The sequence below is a fragment of the Podarcis melisellensis genome (assembly GCF_964234715.1).
Source record: "Podarcis melisellensis genome assembly, chromosome: 5".
In the NCBI taxonomy this organism is placed as follows: Eukaryota; Metazoa; Chordata; class Lepidosauria; order Squamata; family Lacertidae; genus Podarcis; species Podarcis melisellensis.
Window position 1 is genome coordinate 77,213,644 of NC_138537.1, and position 23,591 is coordinate 77,237,234.

Sequence of the window (23,591 nt, forward strand, 5' to 3'; positions counted from 1 at the left end):
AGCAAGAACAGTTATTGAATTAACAAAACTGGACAACAGGGGCAAAGCAACTGCTTATATACAGTTCTGCAGGCCTGGGCACTCCCACCCCCAACGTGATTGGCTGTCTAAACTTACAAGCTGCGAATCATGACTCGGAGTTTAAGGACCAATGGCGGAGGCCCAAATCCTGAAATGTTCTGTGATTGGATATCATGTATTGGATATCATGAATCAGAACACAGGGGCTTAGTCCAGAGTCAAGCTCAAACACATACCACTGAATACATAACATTTCCCATATTAATATGAAGCACCTCACTCTGAGGAATTCCTAGTAAGTAGATCACTCCACCACCTTTGAAAAGGAAAATTAATTATTTGTTTTCATAGACATCCTGCTGTCTTCTCCTTCTTTTTAAACCTAAGGAGCTGCAGTCCAATCCACAAGGCTAATTAATAAACATCCAAGGGTTAAATAGAAAATCACCAATAAGTGATTGTTTCCTGGATGCAACATGCAGCCAATTTTCACCTTCTCTGCTCAGCCTTGGAATCTCCCCCTGTCACATTTAGCAATGCCATGTGTAAAGTGAGTGACCCCAAACCAAGGTATGGTAGCAGAAGAGAGAGACACACAGGCAAAGGATGCTCTGTGGCTTCTACGATTTAAGTAATATAGTCAAGGCGTGGACTTTGTGATAATGCTCTGGAGCAGAGCATCAGAAAGCAATTATGCATGGGCCAAAATGTATTCTGCAATGATCCATCATGCTGTCTCAGACTGTTTTATATGCAGAAGGATCATCTGCTCTAATCTTGCCAGTCTCCCTCCCTCCCTCCCCAAATAAAAAACCACAAGCAAAGTGCGGTTGATATTACGCACGGAGACACTCTGGGTGGCAGCAGTGAGTTCTCTACAGCATGCCTTTCTTTGACTTTTAGATAAGCATTACTTTGCAGGGAGGGAAGGGGGAAAAACCCCCACAATCCCTTTAAGTCCTTTTCTCAAAAAGCAAGGTTATTGCTGGTCCTTATTTTGACACATCTGTTTCCTCTCTTACATCAGCTCAGTGGAACATGCACACAAACAAGCACACACTCTCTGCCACCGCTTTTTTCCTTTTGTGAAATGTCACAGGCTCCTTCCTGCCACACTGGTGTTATATGGACTGGTGACTGGGAGTGGCTGCCGAGACCATATAACACTGGTCCTGAAAGATCTATATTGGCTCCCAGTATGTTTCTGAGCACAGTTCAAAGTGTTGGTGCTGACCTTTAAAGCCCTAAACGGCCTCAGCCCAGTATACCCGAAGGCATGTCTCCACCCCCATTGTTCAGCCCAGACACTGAGGTCCAGCTCCGAGGGCCGTCTGGTGGTTCCCTCCCTGCGAGAAGTGAGGTTACAGGGAACCAGGCAGAGGGCCTTCTCAGTAGTGGTACCCGCCCTGTGGAATGCCCTCCCATCAGATGTCAAGGAAGTAAACCATCTGACATAATAATAATAATAATAATAATAATAATAATAATAATAATAATACCTTTATTGTCAATGTACAACCTGTGTACAATGAAATTAGAAAACACCTGAAGGCAGCCCTGTTTAGAAACATTCTTAATGTTTGATGTTTTATCGTGTTTTTAATATTCTGTTGGGAGCCACCCAGAGTGGGTGGGGAAACCGAGCCAGATAGGTGGGGTATAAATATATTATTATTATTATTATTATTATTATTATTATTATTATTATTATTATTATTTGTAACAAGATTTTATTAAAGATTTTCACACTGTGATAAGATCACAGCTACAAAAATAGAATAAAAAGATTGTGGAGTCCTCTTTTATAGTTCTCTTTTCTTAAGCCTTGCCACCCACAGAAGGTAGCAGCCACACTTGGGATGCCTTTGAATGTGTCTCAAGTTTCAAGATGATCTGTTTATCAGCAGACAGCTCCCTTGCACAAACAGCTCTTTCCTGGCATCGCTGCTCAATAAACATGTGGCTGGTCTCTGCCCGTATGACTGCATCCTTAAAAATAAATAAACCCTCCCAGCTGCAGGGGACTTGATCACAGATCAACAGCTCCCATGTCTGACTTCACTAGGGAGAAGAAGTCCTATAGCAAAGGGCTGCCACTTGCCATAAGCTCTCTGCTTCCCTCCTTGGCCAAGGACACCAGCTGAATTTTTGGATGTCAGCATCTAACAAGCAAAAGGCATATCAAATACTGCAGGAATGTCTGCTTTAATATAGATACATCTCATTTAAAATGGGAGATGGATGGTCTATTAAAATGTTGACAGTGTGTTTTAAGTATAACCATAAGAGACAGGACTGCTTCATAGATAAAACTCTTCCTCCCATTGTTTATTTGGGATTTCCTTATAATTTCACTAGCATTTACAGTAGAAGGCAGTGGCGTAGCGTGGGTTGTCAGCACCCGGGACAAGGCAAGTAATTTGAACCCCCTAACCCATGGATTTGCGCCCCCTAACCCATGGATTTGCACCCCCTAACCCTAACCCCCAGATGTTGCGCCCGGTGCGGCCGGCCCCCCCTGCACCCCCATGCTACGCCACTGGTAGAAGGGATGAGCTAATGTCATTTTATTCCCTCTTCAGTATATCCTACGGGGTGTATCTCCTTCATATTGTGTCCCAGGATGATAAGCAATAACACTCCGAAAGGTTTCCATTTCCTTAGGTTTCCTTTGCTCATCTGTCTTTTATTACCCCATCTAAAACAAGCTCATATTTTGCATTTATCTAAACCGGTGACATAGCTGGGAATTTAGCTCCTGCATAGCAGGAAGCTGATAAGGGCTGCCTTGGTAGAGCGGCAGCAGGAATTGGTGATCAGCTTTGCTTTTGTGGGCAGAAAGAATCCAGATCAGCATCTTTATTGGAAGGAAGACTCGGCGCTCATTGCAGACTTGCCTTCTAGCAGTCTCTTTAGACTCACAGTGGTATTGACCGCCCTTCTCCATAATATACTACTTGGAGTGCAGTTTTTAAGGGTCCAGATGCCACATCTATCAGCAAGGGATGTTTAAACCTACTTAATATAGATTGCTGCAAAAAGGGGGGCGGCGGCGGGGGCGTTAGGGACTATCTCTAGGCAACAGGGAAGTGGTTTATTGCAATAAGTCCAGCAACTTTTGATTCAAGAACATCCTTAGTAAGATGCGCTTTGATGTAATGCCCTGAAACGCAAATATCTGATGGTAAAACAGCAAAGGGAAGGGGAACTAACATTTCCCTGTTCCTTATCTGTGGTCCTACTGGGTTCAAAGGTACAGATGCAGTCATCATCATCATCATCATACCTGGGCTCTTAAGACAATGAGACCCCCCACAACTATTTCCTCATCTGTTTGTGATTTGTGAAGTTTAGCAACATTTTATTGCAAATTTCTCTTCTGAAGGCAGCCCTGTTCAGATTTTAGCACTTGATGCTGTATTGTGTTTTTACTATTTTCTGTTGGGAGCCGCCCAGAGTGGCTGGTGCAACCCAGTGAGATGGGCAGCATATAAAACAACAACAACAACAACAATTCACATGTCATATGCAATTTTGCCAAATATTCTCATTTTTGCAAAGCAATTTCCCCTCACACGATGCATTTTTGCACACTATATTTGCCAATGCAGGCAACCCCCATTTCACGCGTGACCGATATGTGCGCAATCGCGCACACATGCACAGTACCAAACCTGGAAGTGACCTGGAAATGTCATAAAATATGTCACTAAAAGGGTGGAGCGGGAGCGGAGCAGGCCTGAGAGGGGGCAGAATGGGGTGTTTCAACGTCATGAGATTTCATGCAAGCGCTCATTGACCCAGAATGCAACCCCCATGTAAAATCAAGGGTTGTCCATATATGCATTTCAATGCACACTTTATCCAAGCATATGTCCTTTGTACACATTGCCTGGGTGGAAAACATGGGCATTGCAACATCTGGAGGAGTGTGAATTTCGAAGCGTGGCTTCTCCTAGGTTTTGCGTGTTGCTTTGGAAACTTGCGACAGTTTCTCGCTGAGTTGTCCTTATGTTCCTCCTTAGTTTAATAATTGCTCAAGTAAGGATAGGGCATGGGCAGCCAATGTGGTACCCTCCAGATGTTTTCCCCTCCAGCCCCTGCCAACATAGCCAATGGTTAGGGATGATGTTGTCAGCTACAACATCTGGAAGGAACTACATTGGCTGTTTCGGGGATAGGTAGTCTGTGACAAACTCAAATGCGGGAGAGAGAATGGTGATAAAAGCAACCTCAAAAATGAACCAAGGAGGCAGCAGCACAAAAGACCCACTGAATAACACGTAGCGCCTCCTAAAAGCTAGCAAGGTGGGATAATTATATATATTTGGGGCTGGTGGGCATGATTCAACATGGCTATTGAGCTAAGGGGCACGGACCCTGATCACATTCTAGACTGATCATTGGAAAAGATGACTCCCAGGCTTAATCTCATTGTTCATTTTCCTAAGCTTTAGGATGGCTTGATGCTCTGAGACGGTGATGAAAAAAGCTTACATTTTGTGACGACTCAGGTCATTAAGCCCAATGCCAATGTGCTCATTCAGCTAATGGACTAATGTGTACCTTTCATTTCCCATCAATTCCTATTTGCAAGCTGTAATAAATGTATCACTCTTTATAGAAATTCATCAGTGATTAATAGAAATAATGGCCCATGACTTTGAGTAAAATCCTCTGTAATATAAAGGATACGGCATAATGCTCTTATGATACAGAAACAACTATTGAGACACTACCTGTCACAATGCAATGCAATGCAATACAATACAAAACAATACCTGGCTTTTTTTTTTTAAAAAAAATGCTATCAGGTATCAACAAATATAAAAACAAGTCCTCTGCCTTTTATGTTTAATATTTTCCAACAACAATTGTTTAAAGAGGGAGGTCATGTGTTAAATTATTTTTAGCCAGAACACTTTTTCCACGACACATGCATATGAAAATTATCCGCTTTTTCTCTCGCTGACATCTCCAACTCAGATACTGTACATTTCCCCCCTAGGTTTGCCATGTGTCACATACCATCTGAAAATAATAATGGCTTTCCTTAAAGTTATATGTGAAATCGTTGCAACTTCTCCGAATGATCTATTGACTGAAGCACTGAGATATGGAAATATGGAGATCCCCGTTTAAATGCCAGAACAGGGACCTTCAGATGTGATCCCAAACTAACTGGAAGGCAATGTAACCATAGCAACATGTTCCCCGTTGTCAGGGCCAGGTGCTGAGGAAGGATGTACCTGAATCTAGATGGCATTTGTACCTGCCAATCCAGGACCTTTAAAGTTATTTGCTTGGGCTTGCAGCTGACATACAGCTGGCTGGAGGTAGGGTTAACTGCAAGGTTAGAAGATCAGGCTGCTTGTATTTGTACTCCAAGTCTGGCCAATCCAGAGACTTTTCATTGCCTGCCTATGCAGAGTTCATATTACACATTTCTCTCTTTCTTGTGTATAATTTTGATTCAGTTTTCTGTTTTACAATTTAAAATACTCATTTTACATCCTTAAGGTATCAATGACTTCTATTCTTCTCTTTCCATGATTCATTTTGCATACCATAAATCCCGGCATATTTTACAAAAACTATGTTGTTGTTGTTGTTGTTTAGTCGTTTAGTCGTGTCCGACTCTTCGTGACCCCATGGACCAGAGCACGCCAGGCACCTCTGTCCTCCACTGCCTCCCGCAGTTTGGTCAAACTCATGCTGGTAACCTCGAAAACACTATCCAACCATCTCGTCCTCTGTCGCCCCCTTCTCCTTGTGCCCTCCATCTTTCCCAACATCAGGGTCTTCTCCAGGGAGTCTTCTCTTCTCATGAGGTGGCCAAAGTACTGGAGCCTCAGCTTCACAATCTGTCCTTCCAGTGAGCACTCAGGGTTGATTTCCTTCAGTATGGAGAGGTTTGATCTTCTTGCAGTCCATGGGACTCTCAAGAGTCTCCTCCAGCACCATAATTCAAAAGCATCAATTCTTCGGCGATCAGCCTTCTTTATGGTCCAGCTCTCACTTCCATACATCACTACTGGGAAAACCATAGCTTTAACTATACGAACCTTTGTTGGCAAGGTGATGTCTCTACTTCTCAAGATACTGTCTAGGCCTGTCATTGCCCTTCTCCCAAGAAGCAGGCGTCTTTTAATTTCGTGGCTGCTGTCACCATCTGCAGTGATCATGGAGCCCAAGAAAGTAAAATCTCTCACTACCTCCATTTCTTCCCCTTCTATTTGCCAGGAGGTGATGGGACCAGTGGCCATGATCTTCGGTTTTTTGATGTTGAGCTTCAGACTATATTTTGCGCTCTCCTCTTTCACCCTCATTAAAAGGTTCTTTAATTCCTCCTCACTTTCTGCCATCAAGGTTGTGTCATCTGCATATCTGAGGTTGTTGATATTTCTTCCGGCAATCTTAATTCCGGCTTGGGATTCATCCAGCCCAGCCTTTCGCATGATAAATTCTGCATATAAGTTAAATAAGCAGGGAGACAAAATACAGCCTTGTCGTACTCCTTTCCCAATTTTGAACCAATCAGTTGTTCCATATCCAGTTCTAACTGTAGCTTCTTGTCCCACATAGAGATTTCTCAGGAGACAGATGAGGTGATCTGGCACTCCCATTTCTTTAAGAACTTGCCATAGTTTGCTGTGGTCGACACAGTCAAAGGCTTTTGCATAGTCAATGAAGCAGAAGTAGATGTCTTTCTGGAACTCTCTAGCTTTTTCCATAATCCAGCGCATGTTTGCAATTTGGTCTCTGGTTCCTCTGCCTCTTCTAAATCCAGCTTGCACTTCTGGGAGTTCTCGGTCCACATACTGCTTAAGCCTTCCTTGTAGAATTTTAAGCATAACCTTGCTAGCGTGTGAAATGAGTGCAATTGTGCGGTAGTTGGAGCATTCTTTGGCACTGCCCTTCTTTGGGATTGGGATGTAGACTGATCTTCTCCAATCTTCTGGCCACTGCTGAGTTTTCCAAACTTGCTGGCATATTGAGTGTAGCACCTGAACAGCATCATCTTTTAAAATTTTAAATAGTTCAGCTGGAAAAACTATACCATTCAGTAATAAATTGTTGCATCCATCAAAACTTGTTTACACCGTTTAATTTATCTTAATGTTGCCAACGTTTTCAGCTGTACACAATTATTTCCTATATATTCAATATATGTTTCCCAATCTTCTTTAAATGTATGTTCTTCTTGTTCTCTTATTCTATATGTTAAATCCACAAGCTGCACATATTCCATCAGTTTAAGTTGCCATTCTTCTTTGGTTGGGACCTCACTTGTTTTCCACTTTTGGGCCAATAAAATACGGGCCGCAGTAGTAGCATACAGAAACAACCTTTTTTGACACCTGGGAATTTCAGTCTGAAATATCCCTAACAGAAACAGAAAGGGCTTTTGGGGGGAAAGTACATTTTTTTCAATTCATTATGGATTATTTCCCAATACTCTTTTATCCTTTTACAAGTCTACCACATATGAAAGAATATTCCCTCTACCATATTACACATTTCTAATCCGGGTCTGAAGAGTGTACTGAGGAGCAAATGCACAGGTGTATCACCGCTTTAGGGTCTAGGCCGTGAGGTGTGTGGCTCAAGCGCCAGAGTCCCTGGTTCCAGGGCTTTTTTTCCCAAACAGGAACTCAGTTTCAGCATGTCTCAGGTGGGCACCATTGCCATTCAAAACGAACAAGGGAAGTGTTGATGGTGAGTTCTGGCACTTCTAGCCTCTGCTTCAAATAGCGCTGTCTGACTCCACACAACACTTCAGGAATCGGCGGTGGCTATCTTCACGAACAGCCCTACAAACCATCTTCATTCTATAATTATTATTATTATTATTATTATTATTATTGTTTTACATTTTAGAATATTCATTTAAACAACCTTAAAGTATCTGTGGCTTCCATTCTTCTCTTTCCATGGTTCATTTTGCGTAACATAAATCCCTGCATATTTTACATAAACTAAACCATTCAGTATTCTATTATTGTTGTTGTTTAGTCGTTTAGTCATGTCTGACTCTTCGTGACCCCATGGACCAGAGCATGCCAGGCACTCCTGTCTTCCACTGCCTCCCACAGTTTGGTCAAACTCATGCTGGTAGCTTCGAGAACTTCTATTATTACATCCATCAAAACTTATTTACACTGTTGAGTTTATCTTAACGCTGCCCACGTTTCAAGTGTACACAATTTCCCTCCATATAATCAATAAACATTTTCCAATTTTCTTTAAACGTATGTTCTTCTTGTTCTCTTATTCTATCTATATGTTAAATGCGTAAGCTGCGCATATTCCATCAGTTTAAGTTGCCATTCATCTTTAGTTGGGACTTCACTCGTTTTCCATTTTGGGGCTAACAAAACATGGGCAGCAGTAGCAGCACACATAAATAACCTTTTTTGATGCCTGGGAATTTCCATCATAATTATCCCCAACGAAAAGGACATCTTCAATTGAATCCTAGAGATTACAAAGATCCATCACTGCAGGATCTTTGAAAAGACTATTGATCGGAACAATCAAAGAGGCATGAGTTGAAACTCCAACGACAATCAGAGGGCATTCCAAGTCCACCATCTAAACCTGGGTTCATGTTCAGGGGGGTGGAAAGGAGTTTAGGACAATGTGATTCCATCCTCAATGGACTGTTTCTGTTTTCTATCACATAAATCCATATCATAAAAATGCATATCATAAAATCCATCTGACAGGGTGTGTGGCATTCCTGGCAGGTTTGTAAGCATATGCAGTTGCGCCGATGTGTCTAAAAATATCTTAGTAAGCAGTAACAACAACTTAATGAGTCCACTGTCATTACTAGAGGCCAGAGAGCAAATGTTTCTTTTCTGTTTGCCACTCTAAACAGGCTTTGATAGGTGGCATACCTTAAACTGAAGCAACCTTCTCCACCTGATGACATTGCAGGTCATCTTGGGTGGCCAATGTGTGTCCACAGTTGTGTTCTTTGCACTTCCTGTGTGTCTGTAGATACGAAGCCCAATGACAATGAAAGATCTGTTTATGCATGTGGCTTTCAACTGATTTATTTAAAAAATGAAACCGTGACTATTGCCTGTAATTTGAAATAATGCTTGCTTACTGGAAAATAGCTGCCTGGAGGTTGCCTTACACCTCAGTAGTGTGCAGTCATCAGTTCATATGGGGAGATGCAGTCCTTGAAGCATTACATTCCTGAGCCATTTGAGGCTTTATAGGTCAAAAACAGCACTTTGAATCAGGCCTGGAAACTAACTGGGAGCAGGTGCAGTTGGGCCAGGATCAAACCATCTTGCCCCAGTGAGCATCCTGGCTGCTGAATTCTGCCCCAGCTGAAATTTCTGAACTGCCTTCAGAGGCAGCTCCATGTATAATGTGTTGCAGTAATCTAACCTAGATGTTACCACAGCATAGATGGTGATGGTGATGATTTATTGAATTTATATACCGCCCTATACCCGGAGGTCTCAGGGCGGTTCACAGAAAAGATCAACATAAAAATCACTACACACACACACACACACACACACACACACACATTTATTCAAAATAAAAATGACCTAATAACCCCCCTCCTAAAAAAAAAAGAGACACATTTTAAAAGGGCATAGGATGTCAATCAGATCAACCAAAGGCCTGGTTAAAAAGGAACATTTTTGCCTGATGGCTAAAGGTGTATAATGAAGGCGCCAGGCGAACTTCCCTGGGGAGAGCATTCCACAGATGGGGAGCCACTGCAGAGAAGGCCCGTTCTTGTGTTGCCACTCTCTGAACCTCTCAAGAAGGGGGCACATGAAGGAGGCCCTCAGAAGATGATCTCAGGGTCCGAGTAGGTTTATATGGAAAGAGTCGATCCTTGAGGTACTGTGGCCCTGAGCAGTTTAAGGTAAGGTTACCAGATTTTTTCAATGAATCCGGGGACACTTTTCAACTTCAATGGATTTTGTAGGGGGACTGATTTGCAAATCCACAGACTATCCCTGGGAAACGGGGACGTATGGTAACCTTAGTTAAGGATGACAGAAGTTAGGCAATCCCTGACCAGCTAGGACACCAGCCAAAGAGGATGGAAGGCATTCCACACCACCAAGGCCTCCTGAGCCTCAAGCAACAGCTAAGGGTCCAGAAATACCCCCAAGCTGCAAACCTGCACCTTTAGAAGGCTTGTAACCCCATCATGAACAGGCAACCTCCCCTCCATTCCATCTAGGGAGCCGCCCACAAGCAATGCCTCAGTCTTTTCGGGACTGAGCTTCAGTTAGTTGATTCTCATCCAGTCCATTACCAAGGCAAAGCAACGGTCGTTTCAAAAACAAAAAACCAATGGCACAAAAGGTCAAGCATACTTAACAACAGCAACAACAACAACAGGAATATTTTGCCTCAGTGGTATAGCAGGGGCTCCACTATCCATGCTAAAATATTGTAATCTCATTAGAAAACAAAACTATTTTGTAGGATCGGTCACCAAACATTGATCCAGGTGAGGCAATGGCTGCAACAAGGGGTTAAAGGTAAAGGGACCCCTGACCATTAGGTCCAATCGTGACCGACTCTGGGGTTGTGGCACTCATCTCGCTTTACTGGCCGAGGGAGCCGGCGTACAGCTTCTGGGTCATGTGGCCAGCATGATTAAGCCGCTTCTGGCAAACCAAAGCAGTGCACAGAAACGCCATTTACCTTCCCGCCGGAGCGGTACCTATTTATCTACTTGCACTTTGACGTGCTTTCGAACTGCTAGGTTGGCAGGAGCAGGGACCGAGCAACAGGAGCTCACCCTGTCGCAGGGATTCGAACTGCCGACCTTCTGATCGGCAAGTCCTAGGCTCTGTGGTTTAACCCACATGATGAAGGCTAACAAAAGGAAGCTCAATTCAGATGAGGCAAGGGCACTGCTTAGTAAATGACTTCTCTGTGTGGATTTGTGCTATCACCTATTCTAGAGGAGCTACACTGCCTCTAAAGCAGGGCTGATGTTGGACTCTGTTCATTCTGGCAGATATTTTAAAGTGTTCCTGGTTCACAATTTTCAAAATATTTTATTTGTGGTTCTGTGTGCTTTTAACTGGTTCCCTTTGTGATTATCTTACATTTTTACTGGGTATTGTTCCCTGTTTTTATTAGTTTTATTAGTGTCCTGTTTTTATTAGTTGCTTTGGGCAGTGTATACATGGATTAAATCAGAGGAGTAAATACATAAATAAATACCTAGAGGGAAAGTTGGATAAGATAGCTGTGATACAAATATAACACTATTTCAAGGGTGTTGTTGTTGTTACTTTGCAGCATTCAATTTTTAATTTATTTAGGGTCCATGGTATAGCAGTAAATTATGCAAACACACAACCTTTCATTCTGGTACTGACAAACATACCTGTGTATAGAAGCAAAACAGACATGTTATAATTAAAGTACTTCCCCACCTCACACTCTCTTTACCCAGTTAATATTGGATTTGAATTGGTATGTTAAGTGTTTCATGGCAGGAGAAAAATATCCCCCCAATTCATGTAGAAAATGGGAAGAGGGGAGGGAAATCAATGTTGCTTCTGTGTCGAAAAGGCATTCCTGGATGTGAGACAACCACCACCAGGAATTACAGTTGTACCTCGAGTTACAGTGGTACCTCGAGTTACAAACGCCTCAGGTTACAAATGCTTCAGGTTACAAACTCCTCTAACCTGGAAGAGTTACCTTGAGTTGAGAACTTTGCCCCAGGATGAGAACGGAAAGCATGCCTCTAGTTAAGAACAGTTTCAGGTTAAGAACAGACCTCTGGAACGAATTAAGTTCGTAGCTAGAGGTACCACTATGCTGGGATCAGCGTAGTGCTACTGAGATGGGATTAGGTAATCTAAAAACAGCAGCCACAGACCTGAAATTCCGGAATGCACATACTTAGACATTTCTTTCTTTAAAATGCCACATAACGATATGCAGCTCTGATAGGGCTAATTAAACCAGGGATGGAATGGATCCTGCTTCTCTCACAGCTGTTCTAAACTCCACCTGTGTGTTAAACATGATGAGTATTGACAGAGGGTTCAATATTTATTTTAAGTGTGTTTGGTTAGGGACGCAAGTGGTATTGTGGTCTAAACCACTGAGTCTCTTGGAAGGTTGGCGGTTCAAATCCCCGCGGCAGGGTGAGCTCCCGTTGCTCTGTCCCAGTTTCTGCCAACCTAGCAGTTCAAAAGCCCACAAGTGCAAGTAGATAAATAGGTCCCTCTGTGGCAGGAAGGTAAACGGCGTTTCCGTGTGCTCTGGCTTCCATCACGGTGTTCCGTTGTGCCAGAAGCGGTTTAGTCATGACACGGAAAGCTATCTGTGGACAAACGCTGGCTCCCTCGGCCTGAAGTGAGATGAGCTCTGCAACCCCATAGTTGCCTTTGACTGGACTTAATGCCCAGGGGTCCTTTACCTTCCTTCCTTCCTTCCTTCCTTCCTTCCTTCCTTCCTTCCTTCCTTCCTTCCTTCCTTCCTTCCTTCCTTCCTTCCTTCCTTCCTTTCTTTCTTTCTTTCTTTCTTTCTTTCTTTCTTTCTCACAATTAGCACAGTAGTCTTGATTATCCCCTCCTCCTCCCTATTAAAATAAGCCGCAATGTAATTATGATTACTGCCTCTTTTTGTTTTGTTTGATAATAATGCTGCCTTAGAATGGAGGGGTGGGCAATATAGCCTTTTGATATTCCCCACAGTCTGTTATTCTATGCATTTCAGGGACTTGACTGCAGTGGCTAAAGCACACACACAAAAACACCCCTACCATTGAAAGTTGTGGGTTCTCGGCATTGCTGAATATCATACTTCAAATTTCTCTAGGGTTGCTAACCCATGTCTCTCCAGATATCGCTAAACTGCAGCTCCCATAATCCTTGACAATTGACCATGCTCGGCTGGGGCTGATGGGATTTGGAACCCAAGAACATCACGAGGGTTAGCCACCCCTGCTCTAGAGCCAAGATGGGCTGTGTCTCAGTCCTGCATCATAGTCCCTGACTCCTTCTCTATCTTCTTCAGGTAGGGCTGGGAAAGACTGAGAGCAGAGCACACAGATCTGCTGCCAATCGCTGCACAAATTTCAGAGCTGGGTGGATCAATGGTATAAGGCAGCTTTCCATGTTCCAATACTTAGGGTTAACCATAGTGTTGCAGTTATTATACCACTGCTTTCAAATGTACAGTCATACCTCGGGTTAAATATGCTTCAGGTTGAGCGTTTTCAGGTTACACTCCGCGGGGACCCGGGAGTAACGGAATGCGTTACTTCCGGGTTTCGCCGCTCGCACATGAGCAGATGCTCAAAATGATGTCACGTGCATGTGAATCGCGACCCACGCACACGGAGACGCAGGTTGCATTTGCTTCAGGATGTGAACGAGGCTCCAGAACGGTTCCCATTCGTATCCAGAGGTACCACTGTATATGGTGTTTTCTAGAGCAACATAAGAGATACTAAAAACAAGAGAATTTGGTCCCTGCTCCAATAGGTTTGGGACATGGGTGGCACTGTGGGTTAAACCACAGCACCTAGGACATGTTGATCAGAAGGTCAGCGGTTCGAATCCCCACGACGGGGTGAGCTCCCGTTCCTCGGTCCCAGCTCCTGCCAACCTAGCAGTTTGAAAGCACGTCAAAGTGCAAGTAGATAAATAGGTACCGCTCCGGCGGGAAGGTAAACGGCGTTTCCGTGCGCTGCTCTGGTTCTCCAGAAGCGGCTTAGTCATGCTGGCCACATGACCCGGAAGCTGTACGCCGGCTCCGGAAGCTGTATGCTGGCTCCCTCGGCCAATAAAGCGAGATGAGCGTCGCAACCCCAGAGTCGGTCACGACTGGACCTAATGGTCAGGGGTCCCTTTCCCTTTTACCAATAGGTTTGCAACTAAAGTTGCATTTCATTCTCTGGCTCCTGGCTTACTGCCACCTTACTGAATGACTCACACACAACCCAGCAAAGCATCCCACCTGACCCCAGCCTTTATCTCAACTGCTGCTTCTCAAAGCCTCCAAGATCCCCTCCTCCTCTCTCTCAGCACCACAGCCATCTAATATTCTGTCTTTTAGATTCTCATTTCAGTGGCAGGAGGAATGATAAGCAGAGATGCCTTTAAAACCTCCGGCTTCGACTGCTCTTGACTTAACGCTCTTATCTCAGAGAATAATGCTCAGGGCCCACACACTGCAGTCACCGAGCACTTTCGAAATGGCAGGACAATTAAACTCATTTCTGCGGCAAAAAACTACATTTTAAAAAAGGACCCTCCACGGTTTATTTCTTTCCAGTCTCACTTTCCGCCCGTGGGGATGGATTCGGGCGATGTCGACTCCAGTTGGCAGAATAGACTCATTGAGGGAGCTTCTCCTAAACTGATGTCTTTTTTGGCTCTCCTCCTCCTCCTCTCCTCTTCTTTTCTCCCCGGTAGAATAATGAGGCACACTGCAGCTATGGCTCCAAGTATGTCTATTAAACAGTTGGGCGGAAAAGGAAGATGGTGTGACAAACAGCAAATTGCTGGATTACTGCAGACCAAGGGAATGAGAAAACAGATCTGTTTGGAGGGGGCAAGCAGCAGGAGCTCTTCCCTTGTTTAAAACAGGCTGGCCTGGTGACAATATAGCACACACAGTAATTTGGAGACCACACAGAGAACAGCAATTTGTGCCTGGATGCCATCCCACTGTTCCTTGCATGGACTTCGGTGCACATCTGCCTTAGGATTTACAAGGCGACATAACGGCTTGGTTTGTTCTTTGTCTTTATTTCCCATTAGTCTTCACAGTAAGAGAGTTACATTTAAAAAATGGGAGGCATTCAACCGACCAGCTTCTGTTCCTGTCCTCCGGAATTCTCATCGGGGCCGTTGCATGTGAGACAGCAGAACTTTCAGAGCATCTACTGGCACTCGTTGTCATCTCACAAATCTACCTTTATGGGTCCAGGCTATTCGTTTATTGCTGGCATTTCTAGGGGGAGGCGGAGGCAGAGAAAGAGAGAGACTGATTTGCTTAGCCATAGGCTATTGCTTACACCAGTGGTCCTTAGCCGGTGCCTTGGAACCTGCCACAGGGTCATGGCTTGGTCAAGATGGCTCATGACAACAGCACAACTATCACACCAATATATGCATTTGGAAGGAAGGAAGGAAGGAAGGAAGGAAGGAGTCCCCAAATGGGTTAAAGACAGGAATCTAGTCCAAAAATGTTGATGAAGCCAAGTCTGACCTAGAGTCCTTCCCCTTACCCAAGGTCTGCTCCTGATCTCTCACTGTGAGAAAAGATACGTGGGTAAAGGCTTCAGTGCAGACTTTCCTTGCTTTCCATCCACCCTTCCCATTTGTATCCCTGATTCCTGCCTCACTGAGCTGTCACAAGGAGTCACGGTCTTCAAGCATTCATGGTCAAATCCCACAAAACACAGAAGAAGCCGGCTTAAAAGCATCAGCTTAAAGATATGGCAGAATGAACAGTCCTAGAACAATAGAGAAGTTGGGCCCTTATAATCTCCATTTGGAGAAACCAAGTCTTCAATGTTTTCAGACTAGGTTCCCACCCATTTGGGGACTCCTTCCTTCCTTCCTTCCTTCCTTCCTTCCTTCCTTCCTTCCTTCCTTCCTTCCTTCCTAATCCATATATTTGTGTGATGGCTGTGCTGTTGTTGTGAGCCATCTTAGACCAGGCCATGTAGCAGGACGCGATGTCAGGAAGAGCTTGCTGAGGACAGTTGCCTCAGGATCCTACCTACTGATGCTGACCCAGGAGACAGTAACCTTAAACAGGTAGGCATTCCATTTGGGACCTAACTTAATCAGGCCCTGGGAAACACTTTTCCTGAAGGGCCATTGTGGAAAGTGGGCAATGGAGATTCCACCCACAAGTTCTGTTGCCACAGCTGACACTTTATCCATGCTTCTAATGACTGGGAAAACATCCATTGGGGAACTGGATTTAGCTTGTGGGGATCTCCAGTTGCTGACAGGAAGTTACAGCGTACGATTATAGCTTCAAAGGATCCCCAACATTTCAGCTGTGGGACTGGTTTTGAAGTCGTTTAATGCTGGATAATAAGAACCGCGTAGGTTTTATGTTATCCCCATCTCAGAAACCCTTGGCGTCAGATTGAGATTCCTGTTGCTCGCAGCAAGTGGAATCGAAAAACCAATTGCTGGCGTTAAAAGTGTGGAGAAATGAATGGATGTCATGCAGGGGTTGGGCAGCCATGTGGCAGTAGGCTCTGGCCAGTGCTACAAATACTTGTCCTTTATCAACATCTGGAACAGGGAGGTGGAATCCAGTGACATTTAGAGACCACTATGTTGGCTACCCCTGGTGTAAAGTTTAGGAGTCAAATCTCTGTTTTTCTAGCAGTATAACACATTGGATCTGGGAGCAGTCCCAGCCCAGGTTTCACTCAGGACCCAGCCTCTTTCTCCAGTCTAGACCTGTATAGACTATCATGGAAGCGTATATATATATATGTTTTTCAAATTTATACATTTCACTAATTTTATAATCATTTTAACTTTTCAAAACTTGACTACCTTCCCCCTCTTTCTGCGGTTCCTTAAATTTATTTTTAATATCTTCTGCATATTCAAAGTAACTTACAGTAATTTGCTCATTTATTAATCTACTTTAAATATATACTCTTATAAAACTGCAGCTTATTACAATAATCCTGCCAATGTTCTCATCTGTTTACAATTTATCTATTTATTCCATTCTTTTATAAAAAGTTTGTTATCTTCATTTCTTATTCTTCTGGTAAGTTTCGCCATTTCTGCATATTCCATAAGGTCTTGAATCCATTTTTCCTTTGCTGGGACTTCTGCTTCTTTCCATTTTGGGGCGAGTAATATTCTTGCTGCTGTAGTTGCATACCTGAATAGGTTTCTATACAGTTTAGGTAATTCTGTCCCTATAATTCCCAAAAGAAAAGCTTCTGGGTATTTATTTATTTTTAACAAACATTATTTTAAACATCCTTTTCAATTCATTACACTGGTCAACAACAAATTTGTTGTCTGCGTTTTTTGATTTAGGACGAATCTGATGCGCTGAATCCCAAAATCACATTGGTTTTGCTCAATCAGGTCAAGTTTTTGAGCTACGGCCACATGTCATTTTTTTACGTTTTTGTTCACATGTACGCTTGTGTGGAGCATTTTAGAAGTTGGTGGGGGTAAAATGCCATGTTGAATAATTGTTTTGATTGGAAATGATTATTTTAATGACAAGAAGTATTTAGGTCCGATAGTTCTGGGTGATTATGTCGAAAAGGGATCAGTTTGAAGTCATAAAACCTCAAAATCTTCCATAAATTGGTGCAGCAAAGCATAAAGTTGCTTACCATGCTTATTTTGGTATTAAACTTGGTGACCAGGATAAAGCTTGGGCACCACACATGGTGTGCAAGGCATGCACCGAGACTCTATGTGGGTGGACCAATGGCAAGAGGAGTCTGAACTTTGGAATTCCCATGGTTTGGAGGGAGCCGACAAACCATGTCACTGACTGCTACTACTGCACTGTTGATGTGACTGGGATCAACAGAAAGAACCGGAGCAGCCTTGAGTATCCTGATCTTCAATCAGCACGTCGTCCTGTAGCTCATTGTGATGAAATTCCAGTGCCTGTCTTCGGAGAACTTCCTGACATTAGTGATGAAGATGCCTCCAGTGTTGAAGGACATGAAGAAGAAGTGGTTCTTGAGTCAAAGGACTCTGCCGAACTGATGCCATGCAGATTGAAGGAAAAAACCCTCCTCTCTGACAGTGCACACATCAGCTTCTTCCGCAACAGGCATCAAGAGTACCTCCGTTTTTTCTTGGAAGAGAAGGACTTGGTGTACTGTGCAGATATTGCGCAGCTTCTGCTCAAGCCTGGAGTGCCACAGTACGAACCCAAAGATTAGAGGCTGTTCATTGACAGCAGCAAGCGATCACTGAAATGTGTTCTGCTACACAACGGCAACCAGTTTGCCTCTATTCCCCTGGCTCACTCGAGTACACTGAAGGAGAACTATGAAGCGGTGAAGTATGTGCTGGAGAAAATTGGTTATGATCAGCATAAGTGGTTTATTTGTGTTGACCTGAAGATGGTGAACTTTTTGTTGGGACAACAGTCTGGCTTCACCAAGTACCCATGTTTTCTGTGCATGTGGGATAGTAGGGACCGTGCTCAGCATTACATGAAGAAGGACTGGCCTGTGCGGGAGGAATTGGTGCCTTGCAAAGAAAGGAACTTCATCAACGACCCTCTGGTGGACAGAGACAGAATACTCTTCCCACTGCTGCACATCAAGCTCGGCTTAATCAAGCAGTTCACCAAGGCTCTGGACAAGGATGGTGACTGCTTCACTTACTTGTGACAGGCTTTTCCAGGATTGACCATGGAGAAGTTGAAAGCTGGCATCTTTGACGGTTCTCAGATCCGTCAGCTTATCAGAGATCCAGAGTTCGGAAACTCAATGAACGAAGTGGAACCGGAAGCTTGGAAGACATTTGTTCTGGTAGTGAAGAACTTAACTGGGCAACAATAAGGCCAGAAACTATGCAGAACTTGTCAACAACATGCTGACTGCTTTCAGAAACCTGGGCTGCAACATGAGCGTCCAGATGCACTACCTATTTTCACATATGGACCGGTTTCCTGAGAACCTGGGTTCCATGAGTGACGAGCAGGGGGAGAGATTCCATCAGGACATGAAAGAGATGGACACCAGGTATCAGGGTTGCTGGGACGCAGTCATGATGGCTGACTACTGTTGGACTCTGAAGAGAGACCTCCCTGCCGCTGAGCATTCCAGGAGTTCCAAGAAACGGAAGTTCAAGCCCTGAAGTTTGAAAAATGGTGAAGCAACATGCAATTAACACGTACTTACCTTTATCAATGCCCACCATTCAGTTTTCAGTAAACCTGACCTGATGGAGAGAAACGGATGCCATTTCCTGATTCAGCAGTGCAAAAATAGCCTAAATCAGTTGTAGAAATCTAGACAACATTCAAAAAGTAAAAAATTGTTGCCCACTGTTATATATATATATCACTTCCCATGAGGGTTCTTACCACCATCAAGTAAGCTGTTCAGGGGTGGTAGAGTGTGTGGTAGGAACTGCCCTCTCTTCCAGGTCTGGATGTTGTCACCAGCTCTGCCCTTGGGTATGAACTGGGGGAATTGGGGGGCAATGACTGCTTTTTTAAAATCAATGGCAAGACAGAACCACCACCAACATCAACTGCCACTTTCTGCTTGCGTTTTGCTTTTCCCTCTTTCCTCCCATTCCTTTTTCTGCATGTATCGTGTCTTTTTAGATTGTGAGCCTGAATGAAGAGTTTGGATTTGATATCCCACTTTATCACTACCCGAAAGAGTCTCAAAGTGGCTAACAATCTTCTTTCCCTTCCTCCCCCACAACAAACACTCTGTGGGGTGAGTGGGGCTGAGAGACTTCAGAGAAGTGTGACTAGCCCAAGGTCACCCAGCAGCTGCATGTGGAGGAGCAGAGACGCGAACCCGGTTCCCCAGATTACAAATCTACCGCTCTTAACCACTACACCACACTGGCTCCAGTGGAATGCCAGGACCATCTTAAAACTGAGTTTGGTTAGCAGCTCTGAAGGCCTTTTGGGTGGAAATAAATGCTGCAGGTACATAAATGAACTGGTTTTATTTTTTAATTTCTGGATTTTCTGTGCCTAACAATAACAACAGCAACATCCACAATAATTTTATTATTTATACATCGCCCATCTGGCTGGGTTTCACCTTTGTGGGAAACAAAGAGTTTTACACACATATTCATTTTGCCACATGCGCAACGTCTGAAAAGAGCTACAGGAAACATCAAATCTGGCACAAAGCTACAGAGTGCTCTCAAAGTCTATCTTTGAAGGAGTCTGCTTACCTATTCCCCAACTGATATGCCAGCTCATGCTCATTGCTTCCTACTTATCTCATGGGATCAGGTAATAAAGGTGTACCTACAGGGTAGGAAATTAGAAATCAATACACTTTTCTCTTTGCCTCTGACACAGTCAAGATGCATGCGAGTGGTGGTGTGTGTGTGTTGGGAAAAGCCATATCCCCATTTCCAAGGTTGAACAAGAAACAGAAAAAGAGACCCAGGCTGTATAACACATCAGACATTTGAAGCACACATTACCAAACCTGGGGAACAGTTGTAGCTGTGTGGAGACCACAGTACCCAAGATCCCTTGCAGGTGTTTTAATATACGGTGTGTGCATGCAGCTGCGAAGGCAATGGCCAGAGAATACAGGACAGCTGCGAAGGCAATGGCCAGAGAATACAGGACAGACTCCACCGGGATACTTACAATCAAAGTCAAGGAGCCTGCAAATGAATGAAAAGACCCCAGAGTTCCATTAAGAAAAGTGCATTGCCAGATGACAGCAAGCATATCCTAAAGTTCCTCGCCCTATCCATTATGGGTTGGCCAATAAAAGCGTTCAAGCTAGAGTATGTCAGCAGACAGCTTCATCTGGAACTAGGCATGGAAAAGGGAGTGTATGGGGGACTTCCGGAGGCGGCGCGAAGGGTAATGGCTGCCCTTTCCTAACCGGGAAGGGAGCTCCGCTCGAGAACGGGTCGTCCGCTACGGCGAAGCAGAGACTCACATCGGAAAACTGCAGGCGGCAGAAGCCTGCAGTCTTGGGACCCGGCGGGCGCCAGGAGCTGCCCCCGAAACGTTGAAGGAACCCCGTAAGGGGCTCCGGATCGCGGAGGAGGCAGCGGCGCTGAGGGTCGTTCCGCAATCGGCGGAGAGAAGCCGCGAAGCTGTTGCCGGTGAGCGCTGGATTTCTTCCTGGATTTGGGACTTTGAAAATAGCAAAGTAATAAAGACTTTTAACCAATTCGAGACTAAAAAGTAACTGAATTTGGCTGAAAGCGGAGGACGAAAAGAAAAAGGAAGTCCGTCTTCCGCTGCCATTGAACTTCAAAGCAAAGAGCTGGAGGAGTGGAGGCTGTAAGTGAATCTTTTACTGATTGGATCTGAGCATTTACTGAACTGCATTTAAAGGCAGAAAAGGAGTTTAAGCATTGGATTTATGTGTTAGCATGGACTGTGAAATCTTCCTCTGCTGAAGTTACAATTTAAAGAAGGAAACCAGGGGCTGGAACTGCCTGGTAACAGTAGCAGTCAGTTTGCAGACTCAAGCATTTTGATACATAAACTGGAAAAATTTGAGAGGTTTGGACTTTGTTACTTTATAACACCAACTGAAGTACCAGCAAGCACTGTTTTGAGACATTGTGTTTTCATAACACCAACTCTGCTAAAAATTTAACATTTGAAGGCTTTTGGACATTAAATTTTATTATTTTTGGGTAATCCTTCCTGAAAGACATTTTAAGCTCCCCCTAGAGGTTTTTGGACTTAACAGCAGTGATATTGTTTTACTTTCTATTTCCCGGCCTGCCGGCTGAGTGCTGCCATCTGGGCCGTCTTTTTCTCATGGGAACAATTCAGCTTGACCTTGACTACCAGATAATCTTGGAATGAGTGGCGCAAAGAAAAAGGAGACTAAAGAAAAAGAACAAAGACCAAGAACGAGACAAACAACTTTAGCCTCAACTTTACAACAACGCAGATCGTCTGTGCCTATTGTGCACTCTGAGGAAGAAGCTGCCTCCTTGCCACAGGCAGGGGGAGGAGAGACAGAGGAATTACAATTGGAGGATATGGCCTCAGGATCAGCTGCTTCCATTTTAGAAAAAATCTATGAAAAATTGGAATCTTTGGATAAGAGAGTGGAATCTTTGGATAAAAAGGCTGATGAACAAACAGCGAAAATAGACCAGAACACAGAATGTCTAAATAGATTAACTGGGCAAGTGGCACAGAACGTTCAAACGATTGCAAAATTGGAGGAGGCTACAGGGGAGAACAGGAAATTGGCTGAAGACATTAGCCAAAGACTTGGAAAGTTAGAAAAAGAGGTGAGACCACTCAATAAACAAGTAGGTGAACACCAGACCTATCTTTCGATGATTGAATTGAAAAATAGGGAGACCAACTTAAGGATAAGATCTGTATCCGAAGTAGAAGAAGACAACCTGGCTGAGTTTTTGACCAAAATATTTTCCGAGCAGTGGAAACTTGAGGAAAAAGACTTTAAAATTACATCAGCTTTTAGACTTGGAAGATTGATAAGAAAAGACAAGCCCAGAGATTGCTTGATAACAGTGAGATCAAAGGAGGAGAGGGACAAGATTTTGGGTCTACATTACAGAAAATCACTGGACATTTTGGGTAAAAGAATTGAAATTTACAAGGATATTCCTAGACAGCTCTTGGATTTGAGATCTGAATATTTGGAACTAGCAAAACTACTGAGGAGCAACTCAATCATCTTTAGGTGGGACTTCCCTCAAGGACTATCTTTTACCTTCAGAGGGAGGAAGATTAAAATTAGAACATTGGAAGATAGAGATAAATTTCTGAACCAGTACGGAGAAGACCTTCATAAAGGACTTGGATCATTGCCGGAGCCTGGAGCACCAAAGGAACCGGCACCCTTGGATCCTGAAGACAAGGTACCACCCCCTGAAAAATAACCAGATTTATACAGGATGTCTCTGCAACTTCTGAGTTGGAACATAAATGGCTGCAACATTCCGGAAAAAAGGAAGAAAATCTTTCATATATTAAAAAAGGAACAATTGGACATTATTTGCTTGCAAGAAACACATGTGACTAGGCTCCACAGAAAAGTTTTGGTAAATAAAAGACTTGGCCAGGAATTTATATCTTCAGATAGAGTAAAGAAGAGAGGGGTGGTGATATATGTAAAGGAGAGCCTTTCACCTAAATTATTATTTAAAGATGAACATGGCAGAATTTTGGCAGTCGAAATACAACATCAAGGAGAAAAAAATTATTCTATTAGGAATCTACGCACCAAATGAAGGGAAATCGGAATTTTATAAGAAGTTGCATGAGAGCATGCTGGAGTATCTGGACTTTGACAACATCATTATGATGGGAGATATGAACGGGATTTTATCAACTAACATGGATAAGTCGCAAAGTCAAAAAGTTACTAAAGATGGCAGACTACCAAAGACCTTTTTTGAAATGACAGACAATATGGACTGGATTGACATTTGGAGAACGAGAAACCCCTTGGGAAAGGAAGGAACATTCTTCTCTGAAGCCCATCTGACTTGGACAAGAATCGACCAAATATGGATTACTAGAGGTCTGGCACCTAAGGTCAGGAAAGTGGAAATCTGCCCAAAGACCTGCTCCGACCATAACGCTTTGAAAATGGATTTGACATTGTTACCAACCGGTTCCTTTCGATGGAAGATGAATGACAACTTATTCAGAGATCAGGAGATTATTAAAAAGGCCCAAAAAGTTTTGAAGGACTATTTCGAAATAAATTTGAACACAACGGTGGAAAAAAGAACAATTTGGGACGCAAGTAAAGCTGTGATGAGAGGGTTCTTAATACAACAGAATGCTATTAAGAAAAGGAAACAAAATGAAAAGAAAGACAAGATCTTGGAGAAAATAAAAGAATTAGAGAA